Genomic DNA, 9,944 nt, shown 5'->3' on the forward strand with positions numbered 1-9,944 from the left:
GATGCCATGACTTACACAAAAGCAATGGAACTCTTCAAAGAACACGACACACAGAAGGCAAACATGGTCTTCGCCAGGCATGTACTTGCCACCCGCTCGCAGCTACCTGGTGAGTCCATCGAAGACTTCTGGCGGGCCCTAATTCCACTTGTCCAGGACTGTGACTGTCAGGCTGCCATGGCCGCTGAATACGCGAATCTCCTCATGCGCGATGCCTTCATGATGGGGATTGCGTTGGACCGCATCCAAGAATGATTGCTGGAAGGGGCCATGCTTGAACTTATGGAGATGAAAACCTTGGCGCTCTCCATAACGGTCGCATCCCGTAACGGGCGCCGCCATCTTGTCCCGGCCCCGCAATGTGCACACCATTGGCGCCGCTATCTTGTTCCCCACAGGGTCCCCGGATATCTCGACATCGGAACCGCACCTGCTCGCCACCCGAAGCATCCGATGGTTACCCGCAGCTCGCTTCGATGCTGCTGGACCAATCTTGCCCGCAAAACCTGGCCACCATGTCGACGACGGTTAAAATCAACGGCCACGCGACCTCGTGCCTGATGGACTCCGGGATCACCGAAAGCTTCGTTGACCCAGATATGGTAAGGCGCTGCTCCCTCGCGTTCCAGCCGGCCAATCAAAGGATCTCCCTAGCCTCCAGATCCCACTCCGTCCCAATCCGAGGCTTCTATACAGTCACCCTCACGGTCCAGGGCGTAGAATTTAGTAACTTCCGACTCTATGTCCTTCCTAATCTCTGCGCTGCACTCATGTTGGGCCTGGACTTCCAGTACAACCTCCAGAGCCTCACCCTCAAATTCGGCGGGCCCTTACCCCCCCTTAGCGTTTGCGGCTTCGCGACCCTCAAGGTCTATCCCCTCTCCCTTTTCGCAAATCTAACTGCAGATTGCAAGCCCGTTGCCACTAAGAGCAGACGGTACAGCACCCAGGACAAGACCTTCATCAGGTCCGAAGTCCAGCGGCAGCTTAAGGAGGGTATTATCGAGGCCAGCAACAGCCCCTGGAGAGCCCCAGTGGTAGTGGGTAAAACTGGGGAAAAACACAGGATGGTTGTGGACTACAGCCAGACCATCAATCGGTACATGCAGCTTGACGCGTACCCACTCCCACGCATATCTGATATGGTCAATCAGATTGCGCAATTCCGGGTCTTCTCAACAATTGACCTGAAATCCGCCTACCACCAGCTCACCATCTGGAGGTCAGACCGGCCATACACTGCCCTCGAGGGGGACAGTCGCCTCGACCACTTCCTTAGGGTCCCTTTCGGTGTCACAAATGGGATCTCGGTCTTCCAAAAAGAGATGGGCCAAGTGGTCGACCAGTACGGTTTGTGGGCCACCTTTCCGTACTTAGATAATGTCACCATCTGCGGCCATGACCAGCAGGACCACGATGCCAACCTCGATAAATTCCTCCGCACTGCCACCCTTCTCAACCTGACCTACAACAAAGAGAAGTGTGTGTTCAGCATGACCCGGTTAGCCATTCTTGGCTATGTAGTCCAAAATGGTCTTCTCGGGCCCGACCCCGAGCGCATGCGCCCCCTCATGGAACTTCCCCTCCCCCACTGCCCCAAGGCCCTCAAACGCTGCCAGGGGTTCTTTTCCTACCACGCTCAGTGGGTCCCAAACTATGCGGACAAGGCCCGCCCACTCATTCAGTCCATCCAATTCCCCGTTGCGGCCGAGACACAACATGCATTCGTCCGCATCAGAGCAGACATCGCCAAGGCCGGGATGCGCGCAGTGGATGAGTCACTGCTTTTCCAAGTAGAAAGCGACGCTTCAGACGTCGCCCTGGCCGCCACCCAAAATCAGGCAGGCAGACCCGTGGCATTCTTTTCCCGCACCCTTCATGCCTCTGAAATTCGACACTCATCCGTCGAGAAGGAGGCTCAAGCTATCGTTGAAGCTGTTTGAAGCGGCATTGGAGGCATTACCTGGCTGGTAAGAGATTCACTCTCCTTACGGACCAACGGTCGGTAGCCTTCATGTTCAATAACACACAGCGGGGCAAGATCAAAAATGATAAAATCTTGCGGTGGAGAATCGAGCTCTCCACCTATAATTACGAGATCTTGTATTGCCCCAGTAAACTGAACGAGCCTCCAGACGCCCTCTCCCGAGGTACATGTGCCAGCGCACATGTGGACCAACTCCGGGCCCTACACAACAGCCTTTGTCACCCGGAGGTCACCCGATTGTACCATCTGGTCAAAGCTCGCAAACTGCCCTACTCCGTCGAGGAAGTAAGGACAGTCACCAGGGTCTGCCGGGTCAGTGCGGAGTGCAAGCCGCACTTCTACCGGCCAGACCGTGCACGCCTGCTGAAGGCTTCCCACTCCTTTGAACGCCTAAGGGTGGATTTCAAAGGGCCCCTCTCCTCCACCGACCATAACACCATATTCTCAGTGTCGTCGATGAGTACTCCAGATTCCCCTTCACCATCCCATGCCCCGATATGACGTCTGCCACTGTCATCAAGGCCCTCAGCACCATCTTCGCTCTGTTCGGTTTCCCTGCCTAAATCAACAGTGACAGGGGATCCTCATTCATGAGCGATGAGCTGCGTCAGGTCCTGCTCAGCAGGGGTATAGCCTCCGGTAGGACGACCAGCTACAACCCCCGGGGAAACGGGCAAGTAGAATGGGAGAATGGGACAGTTTGGAGGGCCGTCCCCCTGGCACTATGGTCCAGGAATCTCCCAGCCTCACGCTGGCAGGAGGTCCTCTTTGACGCTCTGCACTCCATCCAGTCACTATTGTGCACCACCACTAATAACACACCCCATGAACGTGTTTTTACCTTCCCCAGGAAGTCCACATCCGGTGTGTCGCACCCTACTTGGCTCGCTGCTCCAGGACCGGTCCTTCTCCGTAGGCACCCCTGACTCCACAAGGCGGACCCCTTGGTGGACAGGGTTCACCTGCTTCACGCCAACCCTCAATATGCCGACGTTGAGTTTCCCGACGGCCGCCAAGATACTGTCTCACTCAGGGACCTGGCACCGTCAAGTTCCACCCCAACACCCCCCCCCCCCCACCAATGCGCCTCCCCACCCCCTCCCTACCTCCCACCACGCCGCCAATATTGACCCACCAGAGCCCCTCACCTTTTCCGCACAAGAGGACAAAGAGGACTTCTGCACGCTCCTGGAGTTCCCCGATGACTGGCCAGCATCAGCACCGCCACCACCGCCACTGGCGCCACCTCCACCTCCGCCAGTACCGACTTCGTCGCCACCATTATGCCGATCCCAACGAAGCACCAAAGCACCGGACCGGCTGAACCTTTGACGGACTCCGGACCGTCAACATGGACTTTTCTTTCCCTACCACTGTACATAATTCCACTAATTGTATATAGTTTCATGTCACCCCCGCCGGACTCATCTTTAACAGAGGGTGAATGTGGTGATCCACTGTAATAGGAGATGTAAGATAGGACCTGCCGTCTGGCTCCGCCCAGTAAGAACTGGATAAATATGCATGCCCTCCAGTGCCCTGCCATTTCGCCAGCTGCAGCAGGAGGCCTCGCATCTGACTGTAATAAAGCCACAGTTGTCCACAACTTTAGCCTTTGTGCAATTGATCGTGCATCAAAGATGAAGTAAAAATGCTGTTATTTTTAACTTTTGTTTGAGGGCTGGCGCGGGGGGCGGGGGGGTGGGGGGAGGGGGGATAGTCGAACACTGTCCACATTGAAACCACGTTAAAAAACGATAAGTACTTATTTCATTCTCGCTGTATTTGCGTCTAAATTCTGAGTGATAAACTTTCTCTTCCTCAGTTTGAAACTCAGCAAGAGGCGCAAAAATTCTCAATTTATTATTGCGATGGCCGGGAATCGAACCCGGGTTAACTGCTTGAAAGGCAGCTATGCTCACCACTATACCACCATCGCTCACTGTTGAAAGACGTGTCCTTTTGGTTCTTTAGATCAGTTTGATTAACTGTTTCTTATCAAGTACTTACTTTGCGGAAGTTATTTCACTCCAATTTAAAATGCTCCTGAATGAAAGTGTCCGTGTCGCACGGCTCCTGTTCAGCCAGGAGATGGCACCAGTCCACAATAAATGTACATTCTATGTGTCATTACATAGGACACTTACTCTGGCCTGAGACCTTAACTCGTCCCTGTGTCCTGATGCTGCCATTTTCACCCTGTTTAAGTAATCATAGAATACCTCCAGTGCAGAAGGAGGCCATTCGGCCCATGGAACCGGTACCGACCCTCGGAAAAAGCACCAGATTTCGGCCTAAACGCACCTAACCTTTCAAATACGTCAGGATGGCCGAGCGCAGGTCGCAGTCTCCTCTGGAGGTCAGGGCTCGAATCGCACTCCTGAAATTGACTTTTCCTCCGCGAGGCACCATCCAAACCTGGAACCCCTCCCTAACAGCACTGTGTGTGTACATACACCATATGGACTTGCAGCGGTTCCAGAATCCCCTCACCGCCCATTCTCACGGTCAATTAATGTTAGACTGTTAATGTTTTGCCGAATCAGCGACAATCAAAGCCAGAGCCCTTGTGATTAGCTGAACATCCTCAGACTCTGTAGCTTCGTCCGGTAAAGTGTCTGTTCCGTAAAGAAAAATCTGGACTCAAATCCCAGCCCAGCGTTATTCCGTTTGACCACCTGTGCGATTGAGAACTTCCTCCACAACAGGGGGAAATGTGTTGGATTTCTAGTCGGAAAATATGCCTTTTGCAGGTTTAAATTCAGTAGAATATCTACAGAGATTGTAACGCAAGTACTGATTTTAGCTGCCATCATCCAGTTGTTAAATCTTTCCACTAGAAATCCACTGGATTTTCCCCTTTGACTTGAGTCCTGCTCCCAGAGGATCAGTTCAGTATTTTCAATAATATTATATTTTGAATGCTCTGTGTCCAGAGAATTGTGACGCTGAAATTGCTCACACTTCTCTCCATTGTTATCTACTCTGCAGGTATTGACTGCATCGTCTAATGGAGACATGCTCACAGGGCTGTGAGAGAGGCTTTCTTTCAGGCGTGAGGCCTCTTTTGGTCCATCAACAGCAACCGGATGCCTGCAGAGAAACTCGGAATACCGAGCCCCTCTTCCCAGGATGGACTTAATCAGGGACAAGGTGTTGTTTGAAGAGAGAATCAAAGGTCTGAAGAATTGGTCTGAGATTCCTAGCGTTTTGTGAAGAGAACAAGGTGGTGGAGCAATGTGACAATAGCAGGATACGAGTTTGGGATATTATCCAGTTTGTGCTGGGGGGCCTGCGGGAAGGACGTTGTCTTGTCTGCCCACCCAAGCTGAATGTTGGGATTGAGGTGGTGATCAGATTCCGAGAGGAGGGTGAAATCCTTTCACTGAGTTTCAAGCTCACAGTGCGGTTGAGTGTCTTGAGTTACAGGAAGATACAGACGGGATGGTCAAATGGGCAGAAAAGTGGCTGATGGAATTTAACGCTGAAAAATTAGATGTGATCATTTGGTAGGGGGTTTTCGCAGTAACTTCATTGCAGTGTTGATATAATCCTATTTGTGACAATAAAGAATATTATATTATTAATATAGGATTAGTGTTAATGGCCTGACACTGGGAAGTCCTGAGGAACAAAGGGACCTTGGAGTGTTTGTCCAGAGATCTCTGAAGGCAGAAGGGCAGGTTAATAGGGTGGTGGAAAAGGCATTTGAGATATTTGTCTTTATCAATCGGGGCATGGATTACAAAAGCAGAGAGGTCATGATGGCGTTGTATAGAATGTTGGGGTACCGTGTGCAATTCTGGTCACCACATTATAGGAAATATGTGACTGCACTGGATGGGGTGCAGAGGTGATTCAGCAGGATGTTGCTTGGGATGGAACATTTAGGATATGAAGAGAGGTTGGATAGACTTGTTTTCTCTCTCACGCAGGAACAGAGATGACTGAGGGGTGATCTCATCGAGGTATACAAGATTATGATAGGTATAGACAGGGCGGATATGGAGCACCTGTTCCCTCAGTCACAAGGGGACACTATTGTTCTGTGATTCTGTTACAGATCAGATCTTGGAGGTATCGCTGTTGTATTCCCAGGAGGCGGTGGTCTGATTCGGAGAGCAAAAGCTTCCATCGAGGACGGGGTTCTCAATAAGAACAAACTGGAGGTGTGGGATGTTAGAATCTGCTCAGCACTGATTCATTTTTATTCATTGTTGTGTCCTAGAATAAACACGTGGATTGTAGCGGTCCATTAAAAACAAAAATAGAATTCGGAAATTTCTGGCCAGTAACTTCACCATGTCCACGTTACATCACTCAGCATCCTCAGCTGCATCACATCTGGTCCACGTTTCCTCAGCAGAGAGCAGTTTCACAGCAGAGAGTACATTTCCACTGGAGAGATCGCAGTTTCTCAGCAGAGCGCACAGTTCACGGCAGAGAACACAGTCCCACAGCAGAGAGCACAGTTTCTCAGTAGAGCGCACAGTTCACGGCAGAGAACACAGTACCACAGCAGAGAGCACAGTTTCACAGCAGAGAGCACAGTCCCACAGCAGAGAGCACAGTTTCACAGCAGAGAACACAGTAACACAGCAGAGCGCACAGTTCACGGCAGAGAACACAGTACCACAGCAGAGAGCACAGTTTCACAGCAGAGAACACAGTCCCACAGCAGAGAGCACATTTCCACAGGAGAGGTCTCTCTCTGATACAGTGTGTGAGTTCTCCCTCAATGCTCTCACCTTCTGACCTATTGCTCACGTGCCCACTCCCATGGTGTTGAAGTGTTTCCCATCAGTCCGTTCAGAACAATCCTTCAGCTGATATGTTGGAAATGTAATTTGCTAACAGAGACTATATTTCCAACATTTCACAACTGGCTGCACATCTGGACCAATGGACAAATACAACCTTCGTCCGTTAGTTGTTGCAGATGTTAAAGGTCCATGAGGTGGTTTGGTGAAGTCAGGTCATTTGGCGAGTTGGCCGAGAGGTGAAGGTGATGCGCTGCTAATCCATTGTGCTTTGCATCTGCGGGTCTGAATCCATCCTCCTCGATGGTCAATTTGCTGCATCTCCGCGTTGGGCCACTTATTGAGGGTGCCCTGATGATTCATTCAGTGCATCCGGAACTAGGATGGAGTTTAGATTCGGAGTTCAACAGGCCTGAGGAGTGAATCTTCTTGCACCAATCTCTATACCGATATTCCTAATCCTCTGTCTGATAATCGATTTAAATCACGACACCAGCTTTGGGCAGGAGTTTGGCACCATGAAAACTTGCGGCTTCAGAAACTCCAAAACAGACGCCAGCTTCATCTGGGGCACTGCTGGCAGATTTTGTCTTTCCAGAACCGGCCGCCCAGCCGTGAAAACAAGTTCATCAGATGATCTCATTACACTGTAAGACGGAAGAGCAGAAGTGGCCTATTGGGCCCATCCTGTCTGCTCCACCATTCAAAGAGGTTATGATTGACCTGATATAATCTTCAAACCCACTTTCCCGCCTTATCCCCATAATCCTTGATTCCCTTACTGATTTAGTCTTGCGCATATTAACTTCCCCAGCCTCGACAAGTATTCGCTTAGAAACAATGTTTCCACAGATACACTATACTCTGAGAGAACAAATTACTCATCATTTCTGATTTAATTGGGCGGCCCCTTACTCTGAGATCATTCCCTCTGGTCCTAGACTCTCCCACATGGAGAAACAACCTCTCAGCATCAACCCTGTCAACGCCCCTGAAAATCTATTGAATCAGTGAATTTGAATGGTGAGATTTATTCCCTGTCCCAAAGAGTATTTCAGGCGTCTGGATTCCCAATCCAGTGAGATAATCTTTCATCCCTCTGAACAAAAAACAGTTGATTCAGCTCATTATTAAACATCTTGGGCCAGTGGGCCGATGAATGGCAGATGGAGTTTAATTTGGATAAATGTGAGGTGATGTATTTTGGTAGCTCAAATCAGGGATTGACCTAATCAGTTACTAGTAGGGAGTTGGGGAGAATTACAGAACAAACAGATCTAGGAGTACAGGTTCACAGCTCCTTGAAGGTGGTGTCGCAGGTCGATAGGGTGGTGAAGAAGGCATTCGGAATGCGAGGTTTTAAGCTCAAAATGTTGAATACAAGAGTTGGGACGTCTTGTTCAAGTTGCACAAGACATTGGCAAGACCACACATGGAATATTGTGTTCAGTTCTGGTTACCCTATTTTCCGAAGGATATTGTTAAACTAGAAAGAGTGCAGAAGTGGTTTACAAGGATGCTACCAGGACTTGATGGTCTGAGTGAAAGGTAGAGGCTGGATAGGCTGGCACTTTTTTTCCTGGAGCGTAGGAGGCTTATGGATGATGTCATAGAGGTCTATGAAATAAGGAGGAGCATAAATAAGGTAATGAGGAGCATCTGGAACGGGCTGCCAGAGGCAGTGGTGGAGGCGGTTATCATTTTGTCTTTTAAAAATCAGTTAGACAGTTACATGGGCAGGGTGGGTATAGAGGGATATGGGCCAAATGCGGACAAGTGGGTCTAGCTTAGTGAAAGAAACTGGGCGGCATTGACAAGCTGGGCCGAAGGGCTTTTTCCATGCTGCCAACATCTATGACTCTATGACTCTGTCTGTCTTCCTGACGACATTAGAATTTCCTCCACAGAATTGTATTGAACCGATTGATACAAAATATATTATTCTATACTTGATCCAAGTCAAACAGATACTGCGGATTCATCAGGGGATAAACAAAATGCTAGGATGAGAGCGAATTGAATGAAAACAATGTTAGAAGGAATTATATTCCATAAAAAGCCCTGCAATGCTTGGATGGAAAGGTGGAACTATGAGCTGAGGAGGGAAAAATCGGCTGTCAGCAAGTTCCACCGGATTTCTGTATAAAACGACCGCGACAGGACTCGAACCTGCAATCTTCTGATATCATCATTAGATTCATCGAAGTCAGACGCCTTATCCATTAGGCCACGCGGCCACCGGCAGTGGCGTGCGAGCCAATGTTTATCCCATGTGAATAAATACTGTGATCATATCTGTTTCCATAGAAACCAGTAAAATGCAGAAGGAGGCTATTCGGCCCATCGAGTCTGCACTGACCCTCCAATCCTGCACCCCACTCATGAGAGGGGAGGGACGGATTTCAGGGGTTGGAATGGGGGCCAGAGTTGCTCCATCGGACCCAATATTCCAGTAGAGGGCAGGTGCGTGAGCTTTCGGAGGGTCAGTACAGACTCGTGCCGAATGGTCTTCATTTGCACAATAGGGATTCTCTGATTCTGTGACAGCAGCGGGTTTAGGTGGCGAAGCCCTTGTGCCATACTGCCCACTCCTGACACCATGGAGAAATTCTGATCTCTCAAAGACTGGCGACCAAGGACGTGTAACAAAAAATAATTTATTTACTGTTTGAGCAGCTGCTCCAGGCTTGTGCTCTGAGCGCGATCCGGGGAGAACACCTGATCATTTTAGATGCGGGACACGTAATCACGTGACCATTCGGTCTGCACAGGCCTCCTTCTGTGCTGCCAGTTTCTGTGATTGAATTGCTTTAATTTGGAGCTGGACTGGGAAGTTCGGTGCTGTTCCATGTAAAGCAAAAATGAACTTCTAGGATATTTCCAATGTAACTGATTTTCTTCCGCAAACAATTGAATCAGTGGAATTGTGCGTTTCGGGAACTGGGAGTTTCGAGTCTCTCAAGGCTTCTCTCCAAATCCAATGGTCAATTGTAAGGTAGATTCAACCGCTCCTCACATAAACACCGGGGCACCGTTCATCGCAGGAATGCAAGAACTTCCTGGAGTGATTCCTGGCCGGTTTTATAATGTTTTGTACGTTTATAATGTTTAATGAATGACCTATTGAACCGAGCTGCGATGGTCGAGTGGTTAAGGTGTTGGACTTCCCCAGCAGGTTCGAGCCCTGCTCCCAGCGA

General features: G+C 49.7%; 2 non-coding genes across 2 annotated transcripts; both read right to left on the reverse strand.

The window, feature by feature from the left end:
* Positions 1-3,854: 3,854 nt before the first annotated feature.
* Positions 3,855-3,926, reverse strand: trnae-uuc (transfer RNA glutamic acid (anticodon UUC)). The gene has a single exon. It is a non-coding gene; the product is annotated as a tRNA-Glu (tRNA).
* A 4,969-nt stretch (positions 3,927-8,895) lies between these two features.
* Positions 8,896-8,984, reverse strand: trnar-ucg (transfer RNA arginine (anticodon UCG)). The gene is given in 2 exon segments: positions 8,896-8,931; positions 8,948-8,984. It is a non-coding gene; the product is annotated as a tRNA-Arg (tRNA).
* Positions 8,985-9,944: the final 960 nt, after the last annotated feature.

This window comes from Scyliorhinus torazame, chromosome 24, assembly GCF_047496885.1.
Source record: "Scyliorhinus torazame isolate Kashiwa2021f chromosome 24, sScyTor2.1, whole genome shotgun sequence".
In the NCBI taxonomy this organism is placed as follows: domain Eukaryota; kingdom Metazoa; phylum Chordata; class Chondrichthyes; order Carcharhiniformes; family Scyliorhinidae; genus Scyliorhinus; species Scyliorhinus torazame.